At 41.4% G+C, this 16,394-nt stretch overlaps 2 pseudogenes; both read right to left on the bottom strand.

Annotated features, from left to right (window-relative positions):
- Nucleotides 1–15,776: 15,776 nt before the first annotated feature.
- LOC134896782 (5S ribosomal RNA) lies at nucleotides 15,777–15,894 on the bottom strand (annotated as a pseudogene).
- A 145-nt stretch (nucleotides 15,895–16,039) lies between these two features.
- LOC134896129 (5S ribosomal RNA) lies at nucleotides 16,040–16,157 on the bottom strand (annotated as a pseudogene).
- Between the last annotated feature and the right edge of the window lie 237 nt (nucleotides 16,158–16,394).

Here is a 16,394-nt window from a genome sequence, read left to right as displayed (position 1 = left end):
TTCGAAGTTCCTTCCATACCCTTCCTAGGGTATGTAATTTCTGGATCGGATCTCCAGATGGATCCGACAAAATTGGAAGCTATTGCCAATTGGTCTATTCTCAAGTCCATTCAGCGATTCCTGGGGTTCGCTAATTATTATAGGAAGTTCATCAGAGGATTCTCAACTCTCATTGCTCCTATTACCAGCTTAACTCGAAAAGGGGCAGATCATTCCAACTGGTCAGAAGATGCCTTGGCTGCGTTTCAGAAAATCAAGCAGGCTTTCATGACCGCCCCAGTTCTGTCACAACCAGACGTTAACAAGCCATTCGAGTTGGAGGTAGATGCTTCTACAGTGGGAGTCGGAGCTGTTCTCTCCCAAGTGGGGGTTGATGGAAAGATTCACCCTTGTGGGTTCTTCTCTCGCAAATTCCTTCCTGCGGAAGTTAATTACTCCATCAGTGACCAAGAACTACTGGCGATCAAGCTGGCTCTTGAGGAGTGGAGGTATCTCCTGGAAGGAGCAAAGTTCCCATTTAACATCTATACGGATCACAAGAACCTCCTCTACCTAAAGGCAGCCCAGTGTCTTAATCCTCGCCAGTCCCGGTGGGCAATGTTCTTCTCTCGTTTCAACTTTAAGCTTCATTTCCGTCCAGGTTCTCAGAATACCAAAGCTGATGCTCTGTCTCGTTCTATGGAATCCGAAGAGGAGATTTCCGATCCAGTTCCGCATTCCATTCTGAATCCAGTTGTGTTTGCTTCGTCTCAAGTTACTCCTGTTCCGCCTCCTGGCAAGATTTTTGTTTCTCCTGAGCTTCGTTCCAAGTTACTGTCTTGGGCTCATCAGTCTAAGTTCACTGGGTATCCTGGTGTCCTAAAGACTTTCAAGTTCCTGTCTGAAACTTACTGGTGGCCGAAAATGAAGGTCGACATCAAGGACTTCGTGGCGTCCTGCCCCAAGTGTGTTCAACACAAGACTCCCCGTCAGTCTCCGGCAGGTCAGTTACAGCCATTATCAGTACCCAGCCGTCCCTGGTCACACCTGTCCATGGACTTTATCTCTGATCTTCCCTCCTCTCAAGGATTCAATACCATCTGGGTAGTTGTCGACAGGTTTACCAAAATGGCCTATTTTGTTCCACTCCAAGGTCTTCCTTCTGCTCCGAAACTTGCTCAAGTCTTCCTACGGGAGATCTTTCGTTTACATGGACTGCCTACTGAAATTATATCTGACCGTGGAGTTCAGTTCGTGGCAAGATTTTGGAGAGCCCTTTGTTCTGCCCTGCAAGTCAACCTTAAGTTTTCGTCAGCCTACCACCCTCAGACGAATGGACAGACGGAAAGGGTGAATCAAGATTTGGAGACCTTCTTGAGACTTTATGTTTCATCTTCCCAAGATGACTGGGTAGACCTGCTTCCGTGGGCTGAATTCGCTCACAACTTTCGCTATCATACTGCCACGGAAACCACTCCGTTCTTTGCTGTATATGGACAACATCCTCGTGTCCCAGATTTCCAAGACCTTCCTAACATCGATGTTCCTGCAGCCACTTCTGTTCTAAGTCAGTTTTCATCAACTTGGAAGAAAATTCATGTTTCCCTTAAAAAGGCTTCAAGTCGATACAAGTTCTTTGCCGACCACAAAAGACGTGCAGTTCCCAGCCTTAAACCCAAAGATAAGGTTTGGCTTTCCACTCGGAATCTTCGTCTCAGAGTGCCGTCGATGAAGTTTGCACCACGCTTCATTGGTCCTTTTCCCATTGACAAAGTCATCAGTCCTGTGGCCTACAAGCTCAAATTGCCTCCTTCTTTACGAATACCTAATGCTTTTCAGGTCTCTCTCCTCAGACCTTTGATCCTGAATCATTTCCAAAGAGCTCTTCCAGTTGGTCCCAAAATACGAACCCAGCGGGGCATTGAGTTCGAAATAGAGAAGGTTCTGAATTCCCGTTGCCGGTACGGTCGTCTGCAATATCTCATCGACTGGTCCGGTTATGGTCCTGAGGAGAGGAGTTGGGTAAATGCTACAGATGTCCATGCTCCAAGGTTGGTCCATGTTTTCCACAGAACTCATCCTTTCAAGCCACGTGGGTGTTCGGTGCCCACCCGTAAAGGAGGGGGTACTGTCAGGAATAGACTTACCACAGCTGCATCTGTCCATCGGTGCGGACTCCGTCCGGGGTTCCTACGCCTCGCTGTCACTGGTCGCCTTGTCGCCGGACGTCATCTTGGGCCTGGGAACACTCCTGTTGTCAGCGGGCGTGCATGCATGCCGCGTTCCCGCCGGGCCGCGGCATGGGCGCCGCCATGACAGCTTTCCTCAGACTGCCGCATCAGCCAATCCGGAGCTTGGCCGCACCTCCTCGTTTCCCTTCCAGCCAATGCCTGCCTGCAGACCGGGGGGTATATCAGGAGCAGCAGGGTGAGTCAGTCCTTGTCCTGGACTTCGTGTCACTCCTATGACCTGTGTCTCTGGCTCCGTTCTCCAGTTCCTCCGTTTACCTGCTTTGCCTTCCAGTTTGTTCCTGTACTACCGTGGAACCACAAGCACCAGCAACCCTTGCACTTGAGTTCTAGCTTCACACCTTTACCAGCTACAGTGTGCTCCAGCCCTCTGCAGTAGAGACTCTCCTCCAGGTGCATCTCGTCATCTACACCTGTTCATCAGCCTGCGAGCTGCCAGTGTTATTCAAACTGCACTGAGAACTTTAACACTTGTCTCCTGCAATTGCTACCAGGTTTGCTATTCCCACCAACATCTCTGTTGGCTCCACGGTCCAACAACTATCGGTTCCCATACCGACACATCGATCCCCTGATCGATTGAACTTACCATACAGACTTTGCCATAGACTCTCAGCTTCCACGCTGCATATTCACAATTGCATTTGTTTCTGTTGTTATCAAGTATTCCTGCTGCCATATTGTTTAAAGCCTATTGTTTAATAAACAACATTGCGCACATGCGCAGGAATCCAATCCGGCCTCCTCACTTCTTCCATCCTACCTCCACTGACCCACTAGCGCCCCCTCCGGGGACACAAACTAAACAGAACCTGACAGAAGGTGGACAACACAGTAGAAGAACATCGCTGAGGGCAGTCCAGACATGGACCGGACATGCAAGTATCACATCTCTTAAACATTTTTTTTCTCCTCATTGATTGTATTATCCATTACTGTTCTGTTGTTGAATATTGTTTCTCTTCACAGCAAGGCTATAGTATCGTATTTTATTGCATAGTTTTGTATTTTTTCTCTGAAGGTAACAGGGAGCTAGGTTATTATTAACAAAATTGGTGAGGACGTGATTGAGAATCTCACTCAATGCTTGTCATGCAAAATGTATGCCCACCTGGAGCAACCATCCCAGTGTGAATACATCTGCGTGAGGTATGTGCGAACAGCTGCCCTGGAAGCCCAGGTAACTGATCTAGAGCAAACCGTTACAAGACTGAGAGATATTCACAATCTCGAGCAAAGCTTAGATAGAACAGTGGAGGAGTTGCAGGGGGTGGGGGTGGGGGCAGTGGTAGATGAGGACGAACAGGTAGCCAGCTGGGTCACAGTTAGAAGGAAGAAGAAAAATAAAGTGAGTCAGGACATCTCTGATCTGCCAAACCCCAACAAATTATCCCGATTGGATGAAGAATCTGTGGATAGCAGTGAAGAAATGATGGACCTGGAGGAGACTGTTCCCTCTAGCAACCGGAGGAACGGTCCCTCCAGCACAGATGGGAAAAACGATAGCAAGGTACCTAGTCAGATTGTGATGGTAGGGGACAGAAAGGGCAATCTGCTACCGGGACCGTGATTGCCATACAGTCTGTCGTCTCCCGGGTGCTCGGGTACGACACATTGCAGACTGGCTAGAAAGATTGTTGTGAGGGGCTGGGAAAGACCTGGCGGTCTTGGTGCACATCAACACCAATGAAAAAAGTTAGTGGTAGGTGGGATGTCCTTAAGAAAGATTATAGGGACTTAGGTCAGAAACTAAAGGCAAGGATATCTATGGTAATATTCTCCGAAATACTACCTGTGCCACCCGCTAGCCCAGGGAGGCAGAGGGAGATTAGGGAGGCAAATGTGTGGCTTAGAGACTGGTGTAGGAAAGTGGGGTTTGTGTTCCTGGAACACTGGGTGGACTTCTCAGTCAGACGCCATCTTTTTTGTTGCGATGGATTGCATGTGAATGAGGAGGGGGCAGCAGTGCTGGGGGGGAAGTATGTTTAGACGGTTGGAGGAGATTTTAAACTAGGTGCCTGGGGGGAGGGTTTAGCTAAAAACTATGGGTCAAGCAGTGGGAATAGTAAGGATGAATTAGTGAGCTGAATGGGGGTGGAGAAGGGGGGAGGGAAAGAGTAGCCGGCAAGGATACTACCATAACACAAATTAACGATGAATATGGATCGCCAACAATGCATGCAGAAAATGATGTTCCTAGCATAGGAGGGAATACTATTCTTAATTGTAAGTATGTAAACGCTAGAAGCCTTACAGAGAAAAAGGGGGAACTTGAAGTCATTGAAGCAAACAAACATCATGATATTATAGGTATTACTGAAACTTGGTGGGAGGAATCTCATGATTGGACAGTTAATCTGGAGGGTTACATGCTGTTCAAGAGAGACAGATTAAATAAACGGTGTGGAGGGGTATGTCTTTAAATATGGGTAGAAATTGCATGTGGGGGTAAGAGAACTAAAAAGCTACTAATAGGGGTATGCTACAAGCCATCTGATATTAATGTGTCTGATGAGAAATTGTTACTGAAGCACATTGAAAAAGTGGCAGGATTAGGAGATGTAATACAGAAAATACAAAGATAGTAAACCACTGCGCTCACTGCGGCTGCAGTTATATAGAACCCTGGTGTCACTCAACACCATATACCGTGAACATAAACAAACAAAGGGAACTACCACAACTGCGCACTGCTAGGGATGATTCATAAAATTGCCAAAAAGTTTTTGGAACAATGTCTGTTTGGATAATGATGAGGGAGGTGTTGTTCAATCTTCTCCTTTCTCTTCCTTTTCTATTTCCAATAGATCTCCTTCAATTTCGCCAAATGTCCCTCAAAAACAGTGAGAAAGAGCAATATTTTGTAGTGTGTCTTAAATTTCAGGGGATTCTAGGTTGTATAGCTCAATAAGATGGTTCGTACCGTACTCACGTATAGTACGGAGAATTTCACACGTATAAAGGTTTCTTTATGGACCCAAGATTTCACCCAGCTGGATGGTTTGTTCTGTGTGTTCTTTCAAATTCTCACCAAATGGTGTCACAGCGTGGGAGATACCGGGGGAAAGAATGTCCCAATTAATGAATATATCACAATTGATTTTATCCAATTAATTATACTGGTAACCAGTGGGAATAAACTGGCGTACCGTACTCACACTCCAAAAATGTTTAGTACACCCATAAAGGTATCTTTTACAAGTAATCCAAACTTCAGACAGATTAAAACGGGTATAAGAGAGTAGAGGGTAAGCGTACCCCACTTACAATCTTCAATGATGTTTTCAAGCATGTAGCGGTTTCTTTTTCCAATCTCTTCCCATGAAGTAGACCTCCACTCCCAAGTACTTCCAATCTCGGTATAATGAGATATATATCAGGAGTGGAAGTTTGATAAAAAGTATTTTATTAAATGTAAACAGTAAAATAGCAGCAATAGGGCAAAAAGACTCCTAACAAAACGACCAGAAGATGTTTTGACACTATCAAACAAGAGATGAAATAGATCCGGATTATCTCACCTCAGTCAATAATGGTCTGGATAGTTTGTAAGTAGTAAATGGCCCTCACACCAACGCGTTTCGACCGGGAGGTCTTTTTCAAGGTGTGTTATGAGGGCAACTGTACTTCTACTTATACCCCAAAACAGGAAACAGTCATAATGTGGGAGTGGTCAGTCACAGTTAAAATCAATATATTAAAACACATGTTGCATTGTTAAAAACCTTCAGAATCTATAACTAATGGGTATCTGATATCATTAAGGGACGTTTCATGTAATAATAAATTTTATTCCTTATTGTATTTATATATATATTGTGCTGTGCGTTCCACCTGTCCGTGGTGGAACGCACCATTTCCGCCGGAAATAAGCAGGGGAACAGGAGATGGCTCCCAGTATATTCCGCCGAATGATGGTCCGCGTCACGTGCTGCCGGAAGTGATGTGCGTTCCACTCGTTCACAGTGGAACGCACTCACTGGTGGATGGTCCGCGGCCTATGTTACCGGAAGTGCTGTGCGTTCCACTCGTCTTTAGTGGAACGCACTTCCTCCGGATGTGGCGGACATTCGTGAAGGGGGAGTGCAATGGGTGATGCGCACAGTAGTGTGCGTTCCACTCATTCTTAGTGGAACGCACAAAACCCGGAAATAGCGGGTCTCTCTCCATATCCGTGGGGATGGTCCGGTTTTAAGATTTGACGTGGGGAAAAAATAGTTTATACATGAGGAGTAAAATCTTATGAAAATATACTAAAAATGATATGATGGTTAAAATACATTAAACTTATGTGAAATTGAGGGTGAAATACAATATTTCCATATATTTTTATAAACTCCTATATAAGAATTTTTAGGGTAATGCAGGAGGGATTAGGTGAAGGGGAAACCTTCTATTAAGAGGGCCTCTCTTTCACAGGACCCATTAATAGTGTAAATAAAATCGATGTTAGCTGATATTTACATATATTCTATACATTCCTTTACTAGACCTAGTTGGATGGTACCAGAGGGATTGGGAAAGGAAAATCTACTGTAGGGAGGACTTCTTTTTTACTAGGTTTTCACAGGAACCATTTAATTTCAAAGTCCATATTCATTCCTTTCGGTTGTAGGGTTCCCAAATTAAAAATCGACCTCATCTCTGTCCTTGCCAATCTCTCCTCGATGTCCGTACTTCTCCAATTTTTTGGGGCTAACTGTATCCCACAAAATAGGGCAATCTCTGAGGGTTTGCACATATGGTCTTTCTTAAAGTGCATAGAGATTCCATGAGTTTCCACCCCTTTCTTAATATTTCTGAGGTGTTCACTCATCCTTTCTTTTAGTTTCCGTGTGGTCCTGCCAACGTATTGCTTATTGCAAGTACATTGAACCAAGTACACCACATTTTTACTATCACAAGTGATAAAGTCCTTGATCTCGAAGTTTTTTTTATTCGATGTGGAGGTGTACTGGGTAATGGTAGAATTTTTACTCTTGCAGTTTTTACACATTTGACACATACCGCATCTATAAAATCCTTTTGAACGAATGGTTCTGAGATTTTTTGGTCCTTCTACTACACTTTTGACAACCTTTTTTCTAATATTGTCTGCTTTCCGGTAGACAAAATGTGGTTTTTCTGTAAGATATTCTTTTACAATAGGGTCGTGAAGTAGAAGGCTCCAGTTCTTCTTAATAATTTGTTCCACCTCCTTATACTGACTGTTAAATTTAGTTATGAACATAATCTTATTCTCTTCTTTCTTCTTGTTGTCCTTTTTTATTGTTGGTTTCAACATCACGTTTCTATCGATGGTTATATACTCCTGATATGGTTCCTCTAGTCGTGTCCTACCGTAACCTTTTCCTTCCAACTGTTTCATCAGACTGTTTCCTTGTTCTTTATAGTCATCCAATTTAGAACAGTTTCTCCGTAGTCGATGAAACTGGCTTTTTGGAACTGAGGTGAGCCAGTTAGGATGATGGTTACTGGAAGAAGGGATATAGGAGTTGCAATCTGTGGGTTTGATATATGTACGTGTGTTCAGTTGGTTATCTTCAATAAATATTAGTAAGTCTAGGAAGTGGACGGATTCTTGACTGATGTCAAATGTTAATTGAATATTCTTACTGTTATGGTTGAGATGTTCGCAGAAGGTACTCAGGCTCTCTGAATCCCCTTTCCAGATAAACAAAACGAAATTGAAAGACAACTGGATGATAGTAACACCTATAAAAAACTAAGGAATAACCCATCAGAGAACATCAGTAAAAGGATGTCAGATCATATTGACAAATATGTACGGAAAAATATCATCACTGAAACAGAGAAAAAATTCCTCATTATTCCTCACCCATCTATCCCAGTCATCTATACTCTACCTAAGATCCATAAAGATCAGGATCACCCACCAGGGAGACCTATTGTTGCGGGAACTAATTCCATTACTTCAAATTTGTCTATGTATGTCGACCATGCACTACAACCACTAGTACAAAAAACACCATCCTACCTAAGGGATTCCACAGAGGTCATCCTGGCATTAGAATCCATTGAATGGCAACCAGATTATTTTCTAATAACCGCCGATGTAACCTCCTTATACACAATAATTGATCACCAACATGGCATAGATGCCGTTACATCGTTTTTAGAAAAGGAGGAGATGGAAGGGGATTACAAAACATTCATCATTGAAAGTATACGATTCATTCTCTCGAATAATTTCTTCTGGTTCAACGAGACTTACTATCTACAACAACATGGTACAGCTATGGGCACCAGGTTCGCCCCAAGTTACGCTAATTTATTTATGGCAAACTGGGAGGAAAATTCCGTCCTCAGTGGCCATGAATACGGGGCGAACCTGGTGCTATGGAAAAGATATATTGACGACGTTCTGTTTATCTGGAAAGGGGATTCAGAGAGCCTGAGTACCTTCTGCGAACATCTCAACCATAACAGTAAGAATATTCAATTAACATTTGACATCAGTCAAGAATCCGTCCACTTCCTAGACTTACTAATATTTATTGAAGATAACCAACTGAACACACGTACATATATCAAACCCACAGATTGCAACTCCTATATCCCTTCTTCCAGTAACCATCATCCTAACTGGCTCACCTCAGTTCCAAAAAGCCAGTTTCATCGACTACGGAGAAACTGTTCTAAATTGGATGACTATAAAGAACAAGGAAACAGTCTGATGAAACAGTTGGAAGGAAAAGGTTACGGTAGGACACGACTAGAGGAACCATATCAGGAGTATATAACCATCGATAGAAACGTGATGTTGAAACCAACAATAAAAAAGGACAACAAGAAGAAAGAAGAGAATAAGATTATGTTCATAACTAAATTTAACAGTCAGTATAAGGAGGTGGAACAAATTATTAAGAAGAACTGGAGCCTTCTACTTCACGACCCTATTGTAAAAGAATATCTTACAGAAAAACCACATTTTGTCTACCGGAAAGCAGACAATATTAGAAAAAAGGTTGTCAAAAGTGTAGTAGAAGGACCAAAAAATCTCAGAACCATTCGTTCAAAAGGATTTTATAGATGCGGTATGTGTCAAATGTGTAAAAACTGCAAGAGTAAAAATTCTACCATTACCCAGTACACCTCCACATCGAATAAAAAAAACTTCGAGATCAAGGACTTTATCACTTGTGATAGTAAAAATGTGGTGTACTTGGTTCAATGTACTTGCAATAAGCAATACGTTGGCAGGACCACACGGAAACTAAAAGAAAGGATGAGTGAACACCTCAGAAATATTAAGAAAGGGGTGGAAACTCATGGAATCTCTATGCACTTTAAGAAAGACCATATGTGCAAACCCTCAGAGATTGCCCTATTTTGTGGGATACAGTTAGCCCCAAAAAATTGGAGAAGTACGGACATCGAGGAGAGATTGGCAAGGACAGAGATGAGGTCGATTTTTAATTTGGGAACCCTACAACCGAAAGGAATGAATATGGACTTTGAAATTAAATGGTTCCTGTGAAAACCTAGTAAAAAAGAAGTCCTCCCTACAGTAGATTTTCCTTTCCCAATCCCTCTGGTACCATCCAACTAGGTCTAGTAAAGGAATGTATAGAATATATGTAAATATCAGCTAACATCGATTTTATTTACACTATTAATGGGTCCTGTGAAAGAGAGGCCCTCTTAATAGAAGGTTTCCCCTTCACCTAATCCCTCCTGCATTACCCTAAAAATTCTTATATAGGAGTTTATAAAAATATATGGAAATATTGTATTTCACCCTCAATTTCACATAAGTTTAATGTATTTTAACCATCATATCATTTTTAGTATATTTTCATAAGATTTTACTCCTCATGTATAAACTATTTTTTCCCCACGTCAAATCTTAAAACCGGACCATCCCCACGGATATGGAGAGAGACCCGCTATTTCCGGGTTTTGTGCGTTCCACTAAGAATGAGTGGAACGCACACTACTGTGCGCATCACCCATTGCACTCCCCCTTCACGAATGTCCGCCACATCCGGAGGAAGTGCGTTCCACTAAAGACGAGTGGAACGCACAGCACTTCCGGTAACATAGGCCGCGGACCATCCACCAGTGAGTGCGTTCCACTGTGAACGAGTGGAACGCACATCACTTCCGGCAGCACGTGACGCGGACCATCATTCGGCGGAATATACTGGGAGCCATCTCCTGTTCCCCTGCTTATTTCCGGCGGAAATGGTGCGTTCCACCACGGACAGGTGGAACGCACAGCACAATATATATATAAATACAATAAGGAATAAAATTTATTATTACATGAAACGTCCCTTAATGATATCAGATACCCATTAGTTATAGATTCTGAAGGTTTTTAACAATGCAACATGTGTTTTAATATATTGATTTTAACTGTGACTGACCACTCCCACATTATGACTGTTTCCTGTTTTGGGGTATAAGTAGAAGTACAGTTGCCCTCATAACACACCTTGAAAAAGACCTCCCGGTCGAAACGCGTTGGTGTGAGGGCCATTTACTACTTACAAACTATCCAGACCATTATTGACTGAGGTGAGATAATCCGGATCTATTTCATCTCTTGTTTGATAGTGTCAAAACATCTTCTGGTCGTTTTGTTAGGAGTCTTTTTGCCCTATTGCTGCTATTTTACTGTTTACATTTAATAAAATACTTTTTATCAAACTTCCACTCCTGATATATATCTCATTATACCGAGATTGGAAGTACTTGGGAGTGGAGGTCTACTTCATGGGAAGAGATTGGAAAAAGAAACCGCTACATGCTTGAAAACATCATTGAAGATTGTAAGTGGGGTACGCTTACCCTCTACTCTCTTATACCCGTTTTAATCTGTCTGAAGTTTGGATTACTTGTAAAAGATACCTTTATGGGTGTACTAAACATTTTTGGAGTGTGAGTACGGTACGCCAGTTTATTCCCACTGGTTACCAGTATAATTAATTGGATAAAATCAATTGTGATATATTCATTAATTGGGACATTCTTTCCCCCGGTATCTCCCACGCTGTGACACCATTTGGTGAGAATTTGAAAGAACACACAGAACAAACCATCCAGCTGGGTGAAATCTTGGGTCCATAAAGAAACCTTTATACGTGTGAAATTCTCCGTACTATACGTGAGTACGGTACGAACCATCTTATTGAGCTATACAACCTAGAATCCCCTGAAATTTAAGACACACTACAAAATATTGCTCTTTCTCACTGTTTTTGAGGGACATTTGGCGAAATTGAAGGAGATCTATTGGAAATAGAAAAGGAAGAGAAAGGAGAAGATTGAACAACACCTCCCTCATCATTATCCAAACAGACATTGTTCCAAAAACTTTTTGGCAATTTTATGAATCATCCCTAGCAGTGCGCAGTTGTGGTAGTTCCCTTTGTTTGTAGGAGATGTAATAGTAATGGGTGAGTTTAACTATCTGGATATTCATTGGACAAATGATTCATGTGATACTGCTAGGGTAATAGGTTTTTAAACACACTAAATGATCACTACTTACTTCAACTAACTGTGGAACCAACTAGGTACAATGCAATCTTGGTTCTTAACAAACAATGGGGATTTGATATAAAATATTATAGTAAGGGAGCCCATGGGAAACAGCGACCAGAATATGGTCACATTCAATATCAGTTTTCACAAGCAGACCTATATAGGCTAAACTAAGACTCTAAACTTTAGCAAAGCCAATTTTGACATGATGAAGAAAGCTCTAAGGGACATAGGGGGTCATTCTGAGTTGATCGCTCACTAGCTAGTTTTAGCAGCCGTGCAAATGCTATGCCGCCGCCCACTGGGGAGTGTATTGTAGCTTAGCAGAAGTGCGAACGCATGTGCAGTCGAGCTCTGCAAAAACAGTTTGTGCAGTTTCTGAGTAGCTCTGAACCTACTCAGCGCTTGCGATCACTTCAGCCTATTTGTGTCCGGATTTTACGTCATACACCCGCCCAGCGAACGCCCAGCCACGCCTGCATTTTTTCAGACATGCCTGCGTTTTTGCAAACACTCCCTGAAAACGGTCAGTTTACACCCAGAAACGCCCCCTTCCTGTCAATCTTCTTGCGGTCGTCAGTGCGACTGAAAACTTCAATAGAACCTGTGCACAAACACAACGGGCTTTGTACCCATACGTCGTGCGTGTGCATTGCAAGACATACGCATGCGCAGAAATGCCGATTTTTAGCCTGATCGCTGCGCTGCGAACAACGGCAGCTAGTGATCAACTCAGAATGACCCCCATTGACTGGGGAATTTTGTTTTTAGGCAAGAATACTGCAGAGAAATGGGATGTATTAAAAACATTGCTCACTAGTAATACTCGTAAATTCATTCCCAAGGACAACAAAGGAAGGAGTAATAATTACAAACCAATGTGTCTTAACAATAAGATTAAGGAACTAATGTCCTTTCAAAAAGTATAAATCAGACGGGAAGGGGGAGTCATTTCAGTTCTATAAGGATTCTAACAAATTATGCCAAAAAGAAATCAGAGCGTCTAAAATAGAAACGGAAATGCTAATAGCAAAGCAAAGTAAATCAAACCCCAAAAAGTTTTCTAAATACATCAACAGCAAAAGATTAAAGAAGGAGGGTATAGGCCCCTTTTAAAAGGCAAGTTGGGCATCCTAATCAAAAATGACAATGACATAGCAGAAAAATGAAACAAGTTTTTCTCATCTGTATTCACAATAGAGGACCAGATGGCAGATTAATGCATAACCTCAGCAATGATAATGCCCCACTGCTAAAAGCTTATTTAAGTGAGGAAATTAAGATTAATAAATCACCTGGTCCTGACGGAATTCACCCAAGGGTTCTCATAGATCTACACTCCGAATTAGCAAGACCCCTATATTTGATTTTCAGTGACTCACTTACATCAGGCATTGTCCCCAAAGACTGGCGTATAGTGGAAGTAGTGCCAATATTTAAAAAGGGAAGTAAATCTGAACCTGGTAATTATAGACGAGTAAGTCTTACATCTATAGTGGGTAAAGTACTGGAAGTTATTTTAAGGGATAGAATACAGGAGTTCCTTGAAACCAATAAGGTTATTAATAGGAACCAACATGGATTTGTCATGTCAAACTAACGTAATAGGCTTTTATGAAACAGTTAGTGCGAACCTAGATCAGGGTAAAGAGGTGGATGTAATCTTTTTAGACTTTGCTAAAGCTTTCGATACAGTACCTTACATGAGGCTTATCTACAAATTAAGAGAACTTGGGCTAGGGAGCACAATATGCACTTGGGTTAGAAATTGGTTGGATAAAGGGAAGCAGCGAGTGGTGGTAAATGGAACTTTTTAAAAATGGACTGAAGTACTAAGTGGGGTGCCACAAGGGTCTGTACTTGGACCATTACTGTTCAACATTTTCATAAATTAGCTAGAGGTAGGATAAATGATCTAGAGGCATGGTGTCAATTTTTGCAGACGATGCCAAACTGTGTAAGGTTATACATTTTGAGGGGGATGCTGAGACTCTTCAGAACAACTTATTTAAAATGGCAGAATGGGCAGCAAAATGGAGAATGAGGTTTAATATAGACAAATGTAAGGTAATGCACTTTGGGAGCAAGAATAGGATACTGCCTACACACTAAATGGTGAAAAACTAGGGGATTCTGTATTGGAAAAGGATTTAGGTATTCACATAGATAAAAAAAAACTTAGCAGTAGTACCCAAAGTAGGAATGCAGCAAATAATGCAAACAAGGTATTAGCATGCATAAAGCGGGGATTTGATGCAAGGGATGAGAGTGTTATACTCCCATTATATAAATTACTAGTGAGGCCACATCTCAAATAATGCACACAATTATGGGCACCATACCATAAAAAGGATATCCTGGAACTAGAAAAGGTTCAGAGACGGGCGATCAAATTGATTAAGGGGTTGGATGCGCTAGAATAGGAGGAAAGGCTTGCTAGGCTTGGCATGTTTACACTGGAAAAGAGGAGATTAAGAGTGGACATGATTAACATTTACAAATACATAAGGGGACAATGCACAGAGCTTGCGGGGGATTTGTTTTTGGTAAAATCAACACAGAGGACACGTGGACATCCGCTTAGGTTAGAGGAGAAGAGATTTCGCACACAGAGATGGAAAGGATCCTTCACAGTAAGGACAATACGTATTTTTAATTCCCTGACTGAGAGAGTAGTAACGGCGGACTCGGTCATTACTTTTAAGAATGGGCTAGATAAATTGCTAATGTATAAGGATATACAGGGTTATGGTGGGTAGATCACACACTATAGTTAAAAAAAAGATGAATAAACATAACAGCCAACATTTACAACAGATAACATTAGTCCTGAAAATAATACAGTGCAGGAGACCACTAATAGGGTGAACTCGATGAACAAATTGTCTTTTTTCAACCTCAGAAATTATGTTGCTATGTTACCCTGCTAGACACACATGGTAAGTAATTCACTTTGCTATAGTATCTTTATATAATCATTATTGACAATAAGTTTTCCTAACATACAAATATATTTATTATACAACTTCCAATAATGAAACATTCAAAAACACTTGACATTTTAAAATAGTACATCATACAGCTATAATTAAAACATACAACTTATAACATTCAAAGAATGAATAAATGAGAAATCCTAAAAATAATAAACAGTCTCCAAAAGTAAAAAAAAGTTCAAGTCTGTAAATTGTAGTACAGATTATTCAGTGCTGACTCATAGAAAATTGTAATGTATACTGTTAACCATTTGCAATAAAGTCGATCCAATTTATTCTTCAAATTTAAGTAGTGGTACCTCTAATAAAGCTGAATGTATGTCATAAAAAGTTAAAGCAGTCAGCAGTAATAAATGAAGGGAGTTATTTTGTGTGGAACCGCACTAGTCGAACAATTATTATAAATGCTAAGATAATTAAGTAATGAAATACCAATATACAAACAGTTAAACAGTTGACAAATAATTCTTAAACTGTTAATGATTGGCGGTGCTCCCAGGAATTTTGTAGGTGAACTACAATTTGGAAAGGAAGGAGAAAAAGACAAAAAACCCTTTTGTTGGGAGCACTCTTTTGTTATGTTTGAAGTAGTATGTGTGGCGAGAATTATTAAAACTTAACCTTTAATCAATCCTTGAATAAAAAAATAAAAAAAACTTTTTTGGTCAAAAAATTGAGACTTGTGTCAGATGTTATCTGTGTATAAGAAATCTTATTTAACCTTTTTAACAAATGAGGTATAAGATGAATGGATAGGTGAAAATATCAAAGAGGTGGTAGAGGATACCGAATGGTTTCTTAAGGTCCCAGGTATCCAGGAAATCACTGTGCATGCCTAAATTATGGATATCTTTGGTAGGAGATAGAGGCAGAACTTCTAAGGTTTATATAAAGGAACTCAAGATGTAATAGTAATGGAGCGGGAAGAGTAGTTAAACTTTCCTTGGTGGCAGTGGGGGGGGGGAGAGGAGGGGAAAGGAGGGAGAGAAAGGGAGGGGGGGTTTGGAAGGGAAGGGTTAAGGGGTATTGGATGGAGAGTGGCCCACTGTACCTGGTATTCTCAGGAAGTTACCCGTCCTGATACTGACCAGGCCATGCCTGCTTAGCTTCCGAGATCGGACAAGATCGGGCGTATTCAGGGTAGTATGACAGTGGGCCAAAGATGGAGGAGAAGAAAGGAAAAGAGAGAAAAGAAAAGAAGGGGACCACCACTAGTTCTGTACTCTAATAGGTCGGTGCCATATTAGTCTGAAATAGTTTTTCCAAGTAAGAGAGTGTGTGGCAGCTCTTTTCCTTAAAAAAGGCCCACTGCACCTGGTATTCTCAGGAGGTTTCCCTTCCTAGTACTGACCAGGCCATATCTGCTTAGCTTCCGAGATCGGACAAGATCGGGCGTATTCAGGGTAGTATGGCCATGGGCCGTTAGTGAAGGAGAAAGATAGGTCACACTCTGCTTATTGTACTTTGCATAGATCAAGACCAAAAAATAGTCTGAAAGATATTTCCAGAGAAGAGTGTGTGGTAAATAAGTGGAAATAGAGAAGGGAAAGGAAATCATATAATGGAGAGGTGTTGAATATATATGTCTCAGAAATTGGGAAGATAAATGATCATAGAAGACTCTACACACCGCTCAAATGATTACTAAGTGATAATA

The sequence above is a fragment of the Pseudophryne corroboree genome, chromosome 3 (assembly GCF_028390025.1).
Source record: "Pseudophryne corroboree isolate aPseCor3 chromosome 3, aPseCor3.hap2, whole genome shotgun sequence".
Classification (NCBI taxonomy): Eukaryota; Metazoa; Chordata; class Amphibia; order Anura; family Myobatrachidae; genus Pseudophryne; species Pseudophryne corroboree.
This window is presented reverse-complemented; position numbering and strand designations above follow the sequence as displayed.